Consider the following 16,712-nt stretch of genomic DNA (forward strand, 5'->3'; position numbering starts at 1 on the left):
CTCAAAACCACCACAACTGTCACAAGTAGCAAAAAATAGTTTTTCTATTACTGCTACCAGTGCTACATCTGAAGCGACATTTGGGATGGCAGGTAACATTATCAGGAAACAATAATACGAATACACCCTGAACATGTTGATGAACTCATATTCCTTGAAAGTTATTGAAAACATGCAGAGAACTGATTACATACATATAATAAAGTTTAATTTAAAAATGCGCAAAATTATTAAATAAGTGTTGTTACGTTGTACTTTTCTATGTTAATTACATTTCTATAAATAATAAAAATCGCGAAAACTAGCATGGTTGTTGTGATTTAATAAAAGTACATCGCATGTGCACAAATACGAATTTGTTTATCTGTACTCTACCGCACAGTACGCTTAAATCAACTCGTAGCTGCTTTCGGACTTTTTTTTATTTATCTGTTCATAATTCGTAAATTTAACGTCCGTTTCTAATATAAGTCTAAATGATTTTACATGCGTTCTTTTGACTAGAGGGAGATGGGCACAACCACAAAGTAATATCGTTCTATTTTCTGAAAGAGAGAAATGGGAAGAAAGAGCAGGTGGGAAATCGTGGCACCCAGCCGTTCAGGGCATTTCGATATTACAACGGCGAAATTTGAAAATACATGCTGGACCGGGACTCGAACCTGGGTGCTCCCATTTTCTACAACGGTTGCTTAAACCTTTTTTTTTTTTTCATTTTGTTCGCCATTGCTCTCGGCATTTTTCTGGGTGGACGTCACATGATATCCCTTCAGTTTCATCGTTGTATAGTTCACTCAGGTCATTATTAAAGAAGGCATCCAGCCTCGTGGCCGAACACGCTGAGCTACCGTACCCCGACACGCCTCCTTTCCTGTCCAAATTTTCGGCTTATCGTACGCTGCACTGCAGCAGCCCCGCCCATTACACCCCCAACTCGCCAATACTTGATCCTCATAGGGGGTCGCACTATGAAACATACACAGACGGAAAAGGGCCACAACACCAAGACGAAGTTGTGCGACATAAACTTAAGTTGGTAGGCGTGTTTCTACATCAGAAAGATGATATGCATTCAGATTTCACGCCAGTCATACAAGAGTGGTGCCAGTAGCACCGTTCTGAAGATCAAATCACGTTTGCTTTAAATACACGTTAGTTAGCTTTGAGGTTGGACTTGGTGAGTTGATGCCAAGAATGCCTTTAACGCGACAAGGTCTTTTAATAGGGCTACCAGAAGCTGAATGTTTCTTCTACGACACTGCTGAAAGACATGGCAGGAATGTAACCAGTGTACATGAGTGCTGTCAGTGGTGGATAGGAGAATGTACGGTCGCTAAAGACCGGGCTGCGGAAGGCCAAGTGGCACCAGAAAGACCATCCTGTTCTTCGTATGGCTCTGGTGCATCGACTGCATTTGCAGCAGTGGTCTGAATAGCAGTTGGCACCACAGTGACAAAATGAACTGTAACAAATCTGTTGCTTCAAGGACAGCTTCAGAACAGATGCCCTGTAGCGTGTATCCCATGCATTCCACTGACCCCTTAACAATCGCCCTTTGCGACTTCTATGGTGTCAAGCGAGAGCTCATTGGAAGGCGGGGTGGAGGTCTTTTGTTTGAAAGCTGTTTCCGCCTTGGTGCCAGTGATGGCCGTGTGTTGGTTAGAAGGAAGCCAGTTGAGAACCTGCAACCAGCCTGTCTGCATGCTAGACACACTGGACCTATGCCGTTAGTTATGATCTGGAGTGCTATTTCTAATGGCAGCAGAAGCATTCTTTTGTTTATCCCACACACCCTGACTGCAAAATTATACGTTAATCTGGTTATTCGACCTGTTCTGCTGCCATTTATGAACAGCATTCCATGTAATGTTTTCCAACAGCATAACGCTCACCCACACACCGCTTTTTTAACCCAACGTACTCTAAAGGGTGTCGTCATATTGCCTTTGTCTTTTCGATCATCATATCTGTCTCCAATCGAGCACATGTGGGACATCATTGGACAATTCCAGCATTAAAGTCCCTGCATTGACCCTCCAAATAAAGTGCAACAGGCGTGGAGCTATCCGAGAAACTGACATACAGCTCTTCTACAACACAATGCATGCACGTTAGTATGCTTGCATTCAACATTCTGGCGGCTACACAAGTTATTAATGTTCCAGCATTTCACATTTGCAATGGTTTATCTCGCGCTTTCATTAAACTATGATCTTGCAATGTTAATCATAACCTAGAAAAATGTATTCCCCGAAATTTCATTATTCTACATTAATCGTATTTTGGTGTTACGATTTTTTACGTCAATGTATGTATTTTAGTTACATTCATATAGTTCTAAGTCGTTTATCGGTTATAGAATTGGGCGTATACGGGCGCAAATACCCTTTCGGGTACAAATCCGACTCTGTCGGCCACAGACTTGACTGGAATATGCCGTTAACTCACCGTAACCACCCTTTGTAGATCTCTCACTGCATCACACAACGTGACCTCAGCATTTTATGACGGTCTACTTTGTCCACGGAGATGGTTCGTGGCTGGAGCATTGAAATATGGGTCAATCCGTCTGTCTGCAAAGTTCGATACCGTCTGCTGCTTTTTGGGTGATAGAGAGTATATCATTGCTTAGGCTTATCATACCTAGAATCTAGAAACACCTTAGACAGCGCAGAGCAACGGAATATCGTCTTTGGATTGCTGAACAGCGGAATAAAAAGTTTTTGACCAGCCCCACTTAATCTATTATACACTGAGGACGGAATGCATACTAGACAACTGTCATGAATACAGACGTACAACCCTCATTATCGAACGTAAAAGAGGCAGGCCGAAGGGTTAAGGGTTTTGGAAACAGTTGAGTACTGCTAGCGGTCTTTAGTCTTTAATTCCGAAGTAAATGTGAAGAATAGTCGCTTCATCGGGAAGCCTTTGTTTCTGTACGTGATTCAGCCCACTTCTTATGTCGTATTTCAGCAGGACAAAGAACGGCCAAATGTTCTGTGGAATGTAAAAAACTATTTTCTAATAGTGATGGGTACAAGTACTTCCCTGTGCTACGTTTGTCTGCTACGTTGCCTATCGTTTATTTTTGATTAACCATTAGTGAACAACATTCTTCTACTTCTTCATTCTATATCAGCCGCTACTAGGAACATATACAGGCCCTCGATTAATTCTTATGACACGCGTAGAAACTCTGATAGCGGATGGTGAAAAGCAAAGGAGTATCAATGAGATAACAGTTACAGTACTCCTTGTAAAATGTCCGCAGGAACTAGGAACCGCAATTGTTGGTTATCGATAAGATAATATCTTATCGATATGAGTGATATTATTACTCAGCAACACCAAAAATCCCAACCTTAGTTCATGTATCCAAAAGCATGAGGTTATTAGAGACAAAATAAGTTCTAAAGGAAAAGAGGAAAATAAATCCCTCGCTCAGTGGATGTTTTGCTTCATGTCGTTTCGTATATGGCATCTTATTAGACTTCTGGATTAATATTGAAATAGACTAACGCTAAGCGTCACGTTCATGAAAGTTACGAGTTATGATCGGCAGACACATTCAGGAAGTTGCATATCTAAGACGGATTTTATTTTTGAAACGTAAATATTACCACATCAGTGTCTTCATTTCTACACTAATGGCCCACTCAGAGAGAGCTATCAGACAGTTGTGAGAGTTGGAGGCGTACTTGTCGCCTTCTGGAATTGAGTGGCGTCGCTGCAGCCGTTAAGTCAAGCCGAGGCTGACAGAAATGTTTGGCCAGTTGGGCGACGCGCTATTTTGGGATCGGTTTATTTTAAAGCGTCTTCCCTGTACTCATCCGTATACACCTCCGCACCCTACTAAAACCTGCCACCTGACAAACATAATATTGACGGCTGGGGAGCTGTTGAGCCACCACATTACGTTCGTCGCTCTCCATAATGCAGGCCATTACTTACGCTATGGTCGTCATCCAGCGAAACAATTCTGTCACGAGCTGTAATTGGTTTTCATTTATCATTCCTCGCTACTTCTAGCACAACTGCCTTTCAGTTAAATCATGGCCTGCAACAATTTACAAGCATCTAAGTGCTATTCTCGTCTCTACGGGCTCGTGGTGACGTTGATGCCCCCTGGAGAGTTAATCGGTGTTTTTTCCGTCTCCACGTGTCACTGTGGTTTAATTTTGTCTTTGCTGTGCCCTATGTAAAGTCAAGAGTCTTAGATATAGATGTGTAGTAGTATGTGGAACTGAAATGAAGTATGGGGATATCAATCGTAAAAAGCAACTATAATTTGTCGCAGATATCTCCAAACATTATTACGGTTTCTCTATTAAATTAACTTCCTGTACCGTCGAATAATCGACATATTTCTCACAAAATCTAGATTTCTTCTATAGAGCCTTATGTGTGTTGCTGAGCTGGAGAGTCTGCAGGTATGTTTCTTCGTGTATAATGTTAGTCAGAAATAAAGCTTTGCAAGCTATGTTTCTCTAAGCTTAAGAACTTTGTCTAATTCACAATATCTTATATGGGATAAAACAATCATTTTCTGAAGTATTCGTCATATTGTAGTGTGAAATAAGGTATGACATTAAAAATTAATTCGTGAAATACGTGTAAAATAATAAAAAAATGTTCGTTTAAACTCTTCATTAGCAGCAACTGCTAAGGATGAAGCGAAGCAGTGGTCTGGAAGGATTTGTAAGACAAAGAAGGAAGTAGTGCCATCTGCGTATAGATGTAGTATTGTAACGTGTCTATAGCCAGCTGAAAAATAGCCTCGATATCAAGTAATGGTTTTTCTCGTATTTAAAATAGGAAGCATTTCACAGCCTTACTCATCACTATAGTGTTATTAGCTGCTTGTCTTCAAGAAATGAATCGATCCAGGAGCACCATTAAATGTTCAACTCATTAACTGCAATAAAACAGGAGTACTGAGGGGTTTCAATATGACTTTATAATGTTTAGTGGTTTTGTTTTCTTGTCTCAGAGCGAAACAGCTCTGTTCATTTCCACAAGACATAGAATATGTAAACAGGTGGGAAATGGAGGTGCAACTGAAGCTGTTGTAGAAGTTGTGCTTCATATCAGAGTAATATTTAGCTAATACTAAACTGCTCATGGTGTGACATCCGTTTTAATCAATCCTAATGTGGTAAGAAAAACGAGCTCTAACATGACACATAAAACATTGCATAATTTACTTTCCGAAATTATGCGTAGGACGCATTGAGTGGCCAACGAAATACCTAAAACGTATTTCACATATATTTCTTAGCTGCAATTACTGTTGTTCCCTTATTCCATTTTAATGAAGATGTGATGTATTACCAGGTTTGCCAGCTGGAAGAATGCTATTCCGCTGAATCAGTGAGTCGTTTCCAACGGTAAGACGACTATCGGTGCTGGATGAAGCGATTTCTTATGTTTCTGGACCGGTGACAGACTGTTTGGTGTCATTCAGCACATGGAAAATCGATGTATATCAGATGCTTTGTTCAAAAGAGGTCAATTAAGACTGGACCAGTCAGTGCATACGAGATTCGGTCTATTTTATCGTGGTTATTTAATGAGGTGACATGGCCTAACAATGAATCCCAATCTCATGTTCGTGGCCGAAGAAAATATTATTTTTCATTACAAAGAATTATGAGAATAAAACAGTATTTAAATCGTTCATTTTAATGACTGTATAAGTATTTGGTATGTATCACCCTGGTGAAACCAGATATTTCATGGCGAGTTGCAGAGATCAAAAGATCATCTTGGAAATAGATTAAACATGCACATTACTTTGATCTGTCTACATTCATCACAGGATACTCACTATGCAGGGTAAGAAAGAAGCAACATATTTCTTGCAGCGACCAATGAATAGTGGAGTATAAAAGTTAGAGACTGCTTTTGAGAACACAAAGAACATATTTCAGAGTATTTAGAGCCTTATAATAATGCGTCAACAAGTCGAGCCTCGTTCAGCATGACTCACAATGACGCAATGGTAATGGAAGTATCAATGGAATCCAAGGTAAATGAGACTTACTACAGAACATGGTCCATCACCTACCAGCAGGCCATTGGCTGTTATCTTTTGCACACTGTGGTACCTAGCCTCACTCTTTCACTCGCATTCCAACACGAAAGTTAATAGAAATAAATGCGGACGTGAGGTAATGCAGACACAGATGGAACCATGGATGAAAATTTCCACTTGGAGGAACAGGCTTCATTTACTGGTGGAGAATCATCACCAACGATTTTGACATCCACTGCTGAATACAAACCTCCTCTAGATCTATCATTGTATTATGGCCTTCATCTGTATGCATCCTTATTGCTCCTGTGTGTTTTAAGTCATACAACCCACATATTGTAACATTATTTGCATAAATCCTATTTATCGTAGACAATGGACAACAGACACATTTTACTCGTTGCTTGTTTAACAGTCTGATCAGTCGTCGATTGAACTGCCCGAAACACAAAATCTCGTCGACTGATTCTGTAATTTCACTGTTCATTTACCCTGTTTTCATTTCAACATGTTGAATGTGCAGTGCGTTATTTATACTCTAGTTGATTTTCAGCCAATCTCTCAACTTCCGTATATTAAGATACTCCTTTAGCCGTTAAAACTTATCTCCACCAACATAACGAATGCAATTCTTATACGTTCGAGTAATCTACAAATTATCCCTGTTTCTGCTTTTTATACTGCTGAGTATAGTTTAGGTGACATTCAATTCAACACTTGATTTCTTCATCAGCTCAGTTTTTCTGACTGTATTAATGAAGTTGGATATCAACAGCAGCATTCAAGTGCACAGAGTGATTCAGATATAGATTCTGTCTGTAACTTAGTAAATAATAAAGGAAAGGCATACTTATGTAGGCAGGTTAATATAAGAAACTTTAGTCTTTCGTCGTAATTATGAGTACAGAACAGTGTTCCTCCAAGTACCGATGGAATATTACGTAAACAGTTGATTTAGTTATAGCATTGAGCTGGATTTGTTTTAGAAATATCATTGTTATTTTTCTGTTATGTAGGTCATTTATTTATAGCAAATGAGTATAAATCAATTTAAACCAAACTTCTAAACATTTTAGTTAGGGACCTAGCTAGAATCTAAAATGTTTAGAAGTTTGGTTTAATAATGATATTTCTAAAAAAAAATCCATCTCAACGCTGTAACAAAATCAACTGTTTACGTAATATTCCATCTGTACTTGGAGGAACAATGTTCTGTACTCATAACTACGACGAAAGACTAAAGTTTCTTATATTCACCTGCCTACATAAGTACGCCTTTCAGGGATCGATGTAAACTGCTGCACGTAACTGACAGTGGTCAGACGTATGTCCTGTTGTGGAACATTCGTATCAGTGGCGTGTTCAACCGACTGCAGACTTTTCTGAATGCACAACACAGCGCGACTTATAAACGAGCTGCGGACCAGACTTAAGATTTCTGGTGTCACTCAGCGACAAGCTCCCTCGATGCACTGTTTGAAAGAAATCTTCGGATAAACTGTTATAATGTATCCTTACACTGCCATACACAGAGCAAGTCGGAATACACAGACTAAAGTGGTTCGGTCTGCCATGGGTACTGACGTGGAGTACGTTGACATATTGTTAACGTTCGGCTAATGCTGAAACGATGCCAATCAGGGCTTCTGAAAGTGTCTGACAGAGTGCGTCAACGCAGACTATTTACAAGGATCCGAGCATATGGAATGGTTTCTCAGATATGTGGGTGACAGAAGGACGTTTTAACCAATAGACCTCAGTACGTTGTCCTGGGCGACAACTATGTATCGAGACCTAGGTGTCGTCAGGAGTGTCGCAGAGAATTGTGTTAAGACCACTCTTGTTCTCTACACAGGAAGGGAGTCTAGTAGACATGGCCTCTAAAATGCTGGCCTTAAGAGCTGTGGGCACTTCTTTGTCTTTGATAATGTGAAACAAATCTCTTCTACTGCAAACTCTTTGCTTTCCATATTTTGGGAGGAGATAATATGGACAAGTACAATAAAAGTAGTATGTGCTCCAAAATACATGCCTTAAGAGCTATGAGCATTTGTTCAGTGGAAGTAGGTCTTAAGTTATGCACTTTGAGGCCCGTGTTTACTGGACTTTTTACCTTTTTTTGTCCATGCTACCACCTTTCAAAATATGGAGAGCAAAGAGCCTTTAGTAGAAGAGTTTAGTTTCACAGTATCGAAGATGAAGGCGTGCACAAGGCATGCACTTTAGTACACGTTTTTAGTAGCTTTTTTGGGTCTTTTGTATCGATGAACATTGAATATTCCTCCTGAGAGACTGTGTATAGATAAGAGATCTGATGGATAGCGTCAGCAGCAACGTGCGACTGTTTTCTGATGACGCTGTAGAGTATGGGACAATGTCGTTTCCAAGTTACTGTAGTGGGGTGCAGAATGAATTGAAGAGAATTTCTATTTTGTATGACTAATGGCAGCTTAATCTAAATGACTAAAAATGTAAATAAACGCAAATGAGTAGGGAAAACGATCTTATAATGTTGTAGTATGGTGTTAGTGGTGTGCTGCTTGACACGGTCACGTCGATTAAATACTCGTATCTTGACGTCACAGTGCAAAGCGACTCGATACGGAAGTTCGGCTGCAGGGAAGGCGAAACGTCGACTTCGATTTATTGAGATAATTATAGGAAATTTTAGCTCATATATAAAGGACAGCGCGTAAAATATACTTTTGTGACCCATTCCTGAGTGCTTCTCGAGTGTTTAGGCTGCCCACCAGATCTGATTAAAGGAATACATCGAAGCAGTTCATAGTTCTTGGATCAGCCACCTGTGGGTGATATACATGCGTATATTACGGTTATGTTGTATCAAGTCATAAGAGAATCCCTGAAGGGAAGAAGAAGTTCATGTCGTGAAACACTATTAACAAAGTTTAGAGTACCGGTATTTGTGATATATTGCCGAACTATGCGAATGCCACTGTCCTACACGTCGTGTAAGGATAGCGAAGACAAGATAAAACAGGGCCCACACAGAAACATATGGACTGGCGTTTTTCCCTTACTCCATTTAAGAGTGGAACAAGAAAGAAGATGACAAGAATTTGTACAAGATTCCGTCCGCCATGTACGGTATGGTGGTATCTGGAGTACACCTGTATGAGTGTATGAACATATGTAAACAGCCATGGCTTATAGTGTGAAATATCCTAGTAGAAGATCTCTGTCTCTTGTGCTGAATAACGACATCTAGAAATGAACAGCTTGAAGAGCCGTAGTCGTAACGGATGAACGCCAGTAAGAAGTGAGGATGGAGGATTGTTTCTTTTTGTTCCAATACATCACGATTTTCATATCAGCTTACGAAAAGTTTTCGGAATCACTGGTATCTGCCTTACAACTTTTTGGCGAATACTACACTCTCTCTAGTTTCATCTGCATTGCCAGTCACACAGGAGCACCATGAGAACGATTTCATCATGATATATACTTTTTGTGAATGGACCATGAGCAACGGTAATTTGGTGGCCGTCAATTGTTTTATGTTCTTTGATGATTCCATGTCCACAAATTATCGTGCAGTGAACCATAATATGCATTACTTGCCCACAGAAATTTCTAGGTGAACACATCATGGCTGTTGTGAAAGGAGATGGTCCATTAGTGCCGAAAATTTTCGTAAATGGAACCATTGGTCCACACTATTTCGGAGGTGCTGCGACACGTGAGATGTATGGACATTTTAACTCCGACAGTATACGTTCTCTCCTTGAAAATGTGTCTAGGTATTAGATGCTGTAATTTGATGCAGCACGATTGTCACCCAACCCATTTTGCTCATAATGAGGTGCAATGAATGAACAAAAGATTCCCTGGAAGATGCAGTTGTCCCCAGGAATGGCGTGCACGGTTGCTCGGTTTAATATCAGTAGATTTCTTTGAGAGAGGAAAAAGTGGAAGCAACAGAAGATCAAATAGGGGAGAGTTAAGACCTAGTAGAAATCTTTAGATATCACGGAAGAGAAGTATAAAATATAAAAATGCAGCAAATGAAGCAGGCAGAAGGTAATACAAATGTCTGAAGATGAGGATCATGGAAAGTGCTGCATGGTTGAGCAGGTATGACTAGAGACGAATGTAAGAATAGAAGCGTATGTAACTAGGCGAATGATAGGTATCGCCCACAAAAGAATTAAGGAAAAGTTTGGAGAAAAAAAAAACAGATGAATGAATATCAGGAGCTTAGATGTTATACCAGCACTAAGCAAACAAGGGCATGCAGAAAGGTGGAAGGAGTATATGGAAGGGGTATGTACAGAGGAGTGAATACAAAGTAGCGTATAAAAATATATACAAGGGAAATGAAACTGAAAACAATATTACATAAGGAGGAGATGGGGTAGACGATACGATATAGCGAGAAGAATTTGACAAAGTACTGAAACATTAAATACGAAACAAGAACACTGGAGTAGACAGACAATGATATCCACGGAAGAGCAAGCCACAACTACTCCACCAGGTGTGCAGGACGTATGAGACAGCCAAAATACCCACAGACTTCAAGGAGAACGTAATAATATCAGTTACAAAGAAAGCATGTGCGAACATCACGGAACTACCAGTTAAACAAAGTCATGGTTGCAAAATACTGTCAAGAATTATTTTAAGAAGAATGGAAAAACTCAAAAAATCCAACCTCGATAAATATCAGTTTGGATTCCAGAGAACTGTGGGAACTCGTGAGACAATACTGATTCCAGAACTTATCTTTAAGTATAAGTTAAGAAAAGGCAAATCATCGTTTATAGTTCTTGTAGGTTTTGAGAAAGCTTTTAGAATTAATTCTTTGAAATGCTGAAGGTGTCAGCGGTACAATACAGGGAGCGAAAGCTTATATACAACTTTTACAGAAACCAGACGGCAGATGTATGAGTGGAGCGGTGTGAAAGGTAAGCAGTGGCTGAGAATGGAGTGAGACGAGGTTGTAGCTTGTCCTCGATGTTATTCAATCTGTACATTGAGCAACAATAAAGGACACCAAAGAAAAATTTGGAGAAAGGATCAAAGTTCAAGAAGAAGAAAAAAGACTTTGAGGTTTGCCGATGACACTGTAATACTGCCACAAACAGTGAAGGACTTGGAAGAGAAGTTGAATGAAATGCTCTGTGCGTGAATGGAGGATATAAGATGAACGTTAACAAAAGTAAAACAAGGGTATTGGAATGTAGCAGAATTAAATCACATGATGCTGAGGGGAAAATATTTGGAAACGAGACAATAAAAGCAATAGATCAGTTTTGCTACTGAGCCAGTAAAATAACTGATGACGGCCGAGCAGGGAGGATATAAAATGCAGACTGATAACGGCAAGAAAAGTATCTGAATAAGAGAAATTTGTTAACATCGAAAACAGATTTAAGTAATAGTTAGTATTACCTGAAGGTATTTGTCTGTAATGTAGACCTGTATGGAATTGGAACATGGACGATAAACGGTTCAAACAAAAAGAGAATTGGAGCTTTTGAAATGTGGTGTTACAGAAGAATGGTGAAGATGTGATGGTTACATCATGTAACTAATGAGGTGGTACTGAACTGAATTGGGGAAATAAAGTTGCATAACTTGACTCAAAGAACAAATCGGATGATAGGACACATTCTAAGAAATCAAGGGGTCACTAATTCAGTAATGGGGTAAGTATGTGGAGGAAAAGTTGTAGAGGGAGACGAAGAGTTGAATGAACACATGAAGCAGTTTCGAGATGATGAAGGTTGCAGTAGTTGTTCAGAGATGATGAGGCTTGCACAGGATATATAGCCAGTTCGTAGCCTCTGAAACTTGTGTTTTATGTTGCCTAGTACTTAACGAAAACAATTGTATATGCTGTGTATTGCTGTCAGTGTATTCTGAGTGTTTTTGCTGACTAGTACTGCTTACAACATGTCAGCCGGGTCTCCAGGTGGAAGAAAGTGAAGTCATAAGGAGCTAGAGGACACTAAGCTGTAGGTGTGCCGCTAGCGGCAACAGGGTTGTTTATACACTGTAAGGCATGCCAGGAAAGTAACCGTAATCCTTCCAAAATAGCCACAAGACAGGGCTCTTCCATGACGGGCCAAATAGTTTCTACCTTACGAGGCCGCGATTTTGCTATTCATAACGTGATTGGAGCACCTTCTACGACGAGAGGGCTACGCCAGGTGCTAGAGCGATATGGGCAGCAAGCTGTCGCTACACGTCCGGCCGGCCACCGTCACATCATCCCCTAGTACCAAGTCATCCTTCCAGGGCTTGGCGTCTTTCCAATGGTGACACGCAACCAGGATCACTCCATCAGCAGCGACACTCCTTCCCTGAAGGGCAGCAGATCGAGACGGAGGCGGTACAGCAGCTCACCCTTCTACGGTGGTATGGGCTCCCCGGCACCACGCACTCTCCCTCGCTGGAGCGAGATCCATTACCGGAGGCTGTCATCTACATCTACATCTACATCTACATCCATACTCCGCAAGCCACCTGACGGTGTGTGGCGGAGGGTACCTTGAGTACCTCTATCGGTTCTCCCTTCTATTCCAGTCTCGTATTGTTCGTGGAAAGAAGGATTGTCGGTATGCCTCTGTGTGGGCTCTAATCTCTCTGATTTTATCCTCATGGTCTCTTCGCGAGATATACGTAGGAGGGAGCAATATGCTGCTTGATTCTTCGGTGAAGGTATGTTCTCGAAACTTTGACAAAAGCCCGTACCGAGCTACTGAGCGTCTCTCCTGCAGAGTCTTCCACTGGAGTTTATCTATCATCTCCGTAACGCTTTCGCGAATACTAAATGATCCTGTTACGAAGCGCGCTGCTCTCCGTTGGACCTTCTCTATATCTTCTATCAACCCTATCTGGTACGAATCCCACACTGCTGAGCAGTATTCAAGCAGTGGGCGAACAAGCGTACTGTAACCTACTTCCTTTGTTTTCGGATTGCATTTCCTTAGGATTCTTCCAATGAATCTCACTCTGGCATCTGCTTTACCGACGATCAACATTATATGATCATTCCATTTTAAATCACTCCTAATGCGTACTCCCAGATAATTTATGGTATTAACTGCTTCCATTTGCTGACCTGCTATTTTGTAGCTAAATGATAAAGGATCTATCTTTCTGTGTATTCACAGCACATTATTGCAAGTATTGCAGCACTCGTTCGCACTGTCGCCAAGTGCCGTCCTCACCACATGCCGCCGGCCGCGGTGGTCGTGCGGTTCTAGGCGCTCCAGTCCGGAGCCGCGCTGCTGCTACGGTCGCAGGTTCGAATCCTGCCTCGGGCATGGGTGTGTGTGATGTCCTTAGGTTAGTTAGGTTTAAGTAGTTCTAAGTTCTAGGGGACTGATGACCACAGCCGTTGAGTCCCATAGTGCTCAGAGCCACCACATGCTGATCCTCTGTGACGCTTTGTTTGATATATTTGGTTTTGAAGTTAGCTATTTGGGCTGCCACCGGCCTACACTCTCACCAAAATACACCAATGCAACCCAACCCTGCACAAAAGTGGCCCTTCACTCAAGGTCCACATCAGATGGTAGACTTCGAAGACGTTTCTTGATTGTGTGTGTCATTGTAACCTGTGCCCTGCATACTGATTAATTTCCTCTTGGAATTATGATGTGTATTTCATTCATGTTTGTATACCAAGTTTCTTATGTTTTTCTGCTTTCAGTTGAAGATGCGTGCCGTGGTTGAGCTTACTGCGAATTTTGCATAAACTTTCATTGTTATACTTCATCTATGCTTGATGACTGAACCTTTCCCTGCTCTTTTAAGTCACGGCTGTGAGACTGTTGTGGGCATTTCTCTCCTTTATATTTTTCTAGGGGGTGGGGAGGGGTCTGACTTACACACTTATTTAGTTTTAGTTTTTGTAAACATAAAAGAATACACTTCAATATCATTCAAAGGAAGTCTACGGCTAATAGCGCCTAAATACTCAGATCATGCAGTACTGGTTGAAGGCAACTTTAACCTGCCGAGTGTAACGTGGGATGTCTATAGATTTATTGCAGGGTCACAGACATACATTCATTGCATAATACTTTTGAACACATTTTCTGAAAAATGCCGTGAGCAGCTAGCTCGGCAGCCCTCACGCAATGTAAACACCTCAGACACTGTAACTACAAGCAAGCCTGACCTTACCGACAACGTCACTATAGGAACAGGGATTAGTGATCATAATGCCATTATAACAACGATGATTACGAAAGATAATACATCAGTCAAGAAGGCTAGGAGAGTGTGTCTGCTAGATAGAGCAGATAACCAGATTTTAACATTTTTTCTTAGACAGTGAATTGGCATCATTTATTACCAGTAAAATGGATGTAGAGGAATTATGGGTAAAGTTTAAACAGATTGTAAATCATGGTATGGAGAGTTACGTGCCTAGTAAGTGGATAAAGGATGGAAAGGACCCAGGTTTAATAACGAAATTCGTAAGATGCTCAGGAAGCAGAGGATTTTGCACTCTAGGTTCAAAAGAGGATGCACAAACGACAACAAGCGAAGGTTACTAGAGATCGTGCGTCTGTGAAATGATCAATGCGCGAAGCATACAACAACAACCACCGTCACACCTTAGCTGCAGATATGACAGACAACCCGAGAAAATTGTGGTCGTATGTAAAATCACTAAGTGGGTCTAAGGCTTCCATTCCTTGTTGAGTCTGGTGTGGCGGTTGCAGATAGCAATACGAAGGCCGAAGATTTAAATGTGGTTGGTCAATCAGGTGAGGCAGTTGAAGATAGCAAAACGGAAGCCGAATTATTAAATTTCACGTTCAAGAAATCGTTCACGCAGGAGAACCGTACAGACATGCCGTCATTTGACTATCGGACAGATTTCCATATGGACGACATAGGAGTAAGTATACCTGGCGTAAAGAAGCAACTTAAGATTTGAAAACTAATAAATAACCAGATTTTACAAAGAGTATTCTACGGTATTGGCCCCTTACCTAGCTACAATTTATCGTGAATCTCTCGCGGAGCACAAAGTCCCAAGCGACTGGAAAATAGCGCAGGTGACTCAAGTATACAAGACAGGAAGAAGAACGGAACGGGAAAATTATAGAACAGTATCTCCATCTTCTATTTGATGCAGAATCCTTGAACAAATTCTGAGTTCGAATACAATAAACTTACTTTAGGCTAAGCAGCTTATGTCCACTAATCAGCATGGTTTTAGAAAGCATCGCTCTTGCGATATTCAGCTTGCTCTTTTCTCACGTGATATACTGCTAACTATGGATGAAACGCCACGTGAAGATTCAATATTTCTAGATTTCCGGAAAGCGTTTGTCACGATGCCCCATTTAAAGCTGTTAACGGTGCAGTGAACCCACTATGTCATCCTCGACGGCGAGTCTTCATCAGAGACAAGGTTGTCGTCAGGAGTGCCCAGGGAAGTGTGACAGGACCGCTGTTGTTCTTTATATGCATAAATATTTTGGCGAACAGGGTGGGCAGCAGGCTGCTGCTGTTGATGCCGTGGTGTACGGTGAGGTGTCGAAATTGAATGGCTGTAGGAAGATACAAGACGACTTAGACGAAATTTCCAGTTGGTGTGGTAAATGGAAGATAGCCCTAAATGTGGAAAAATGTAAGTTAATGCGCATGAGTAGGAATAACAAACCTGTAATGTTCGGATACAGTGTTAGTAGTGTCCAGCTTGTCACAGTTAAGTCGTTTAAATATCTGGGCGTGACGTTGCAAAGCGATATTATGTGGAACGAGCATGTGGAAACTATGGTAGTGAAGGCAAGTAGTAGACTGTGATTTGTTAGGAGAATTTTTTGAAAGACGACGCCGCGTATAGGACGCTGATGCGACCTATTCTTGAGTACTGCTCGAGTCTTTGGGATCCGTACCAGGTCGGATTGAAGGAAAAAATTGAAGCAGTTCAGAGGAGTGCTGCTAAATTTGTTACCGGTAGGTTCTAACTAACTGTATGTGTTGCGCATATGCTTCGGGAACTCAAACGGGAATCGCTGGAAGGAAGGAGGCGTTCTTTTCGGGAAACACTGTTAAGAAAATTTAGACAACCGACAGTTGAAACTGAGTACCTTACGATTCTGTTCCCACCAACATACATCGCGCGTTCGCACCACGAATATAAGATACAATAAATTAGGGCTCATACGAGGCGTACAGAGAGTCGTTTTTCCCTTGCTCTATTGGCGAGTGGGACCGGAGAGGAAATGGAAAGTAGTGGTAAAGGGTACCCTCCGCCACGCACCGTACGGTGACTTGCGGAGTATCGATGTAGGTGTAGATGAAAGACAATGTAGACTATCAGAAGTAGACAGACTGACTAGTTATATTTAGTATGTAGGAAACGAGATTTAGTCACTATGGAAGGATGAGTTTTCCACAGCCTCATGAGGCTGCCCTAATGTTGCACAATGCCTGGCTAAGGGAAGAACATGGTGTATCGTTGATATGAGTAATATGAGTGCTGTGGCAGAGAACAATTTTCATTGTCCCCCTTGCCCAAAGATCTGAATAGTTACAAACCGAGTACCTAGTACACAGCAAAAGTGCTACTCACGAAAGACATGAGACACTTATTACATATTACTCATTATTACCATTCGAAATGTTAGGAGATTCTAGACATGAAAATTATATTTAATATGTAGTGAAACATGGTCAA

The sequence above is a fragment of the Schistocerca americana genome, chromosome X (assembly GCF_021461395.2).
Source record: "Schistocerca americana isolate TAMUIC-IGC-003095 chromosome X, iqSchAmer2.1, whole genome shotgun sequence".
Lineage (NCBI taxonomy): Eukaryota > Metazoa > Arthropoda > Insecta > Orthoptera > Acrididae > Schistocerca > Schistocerca americana.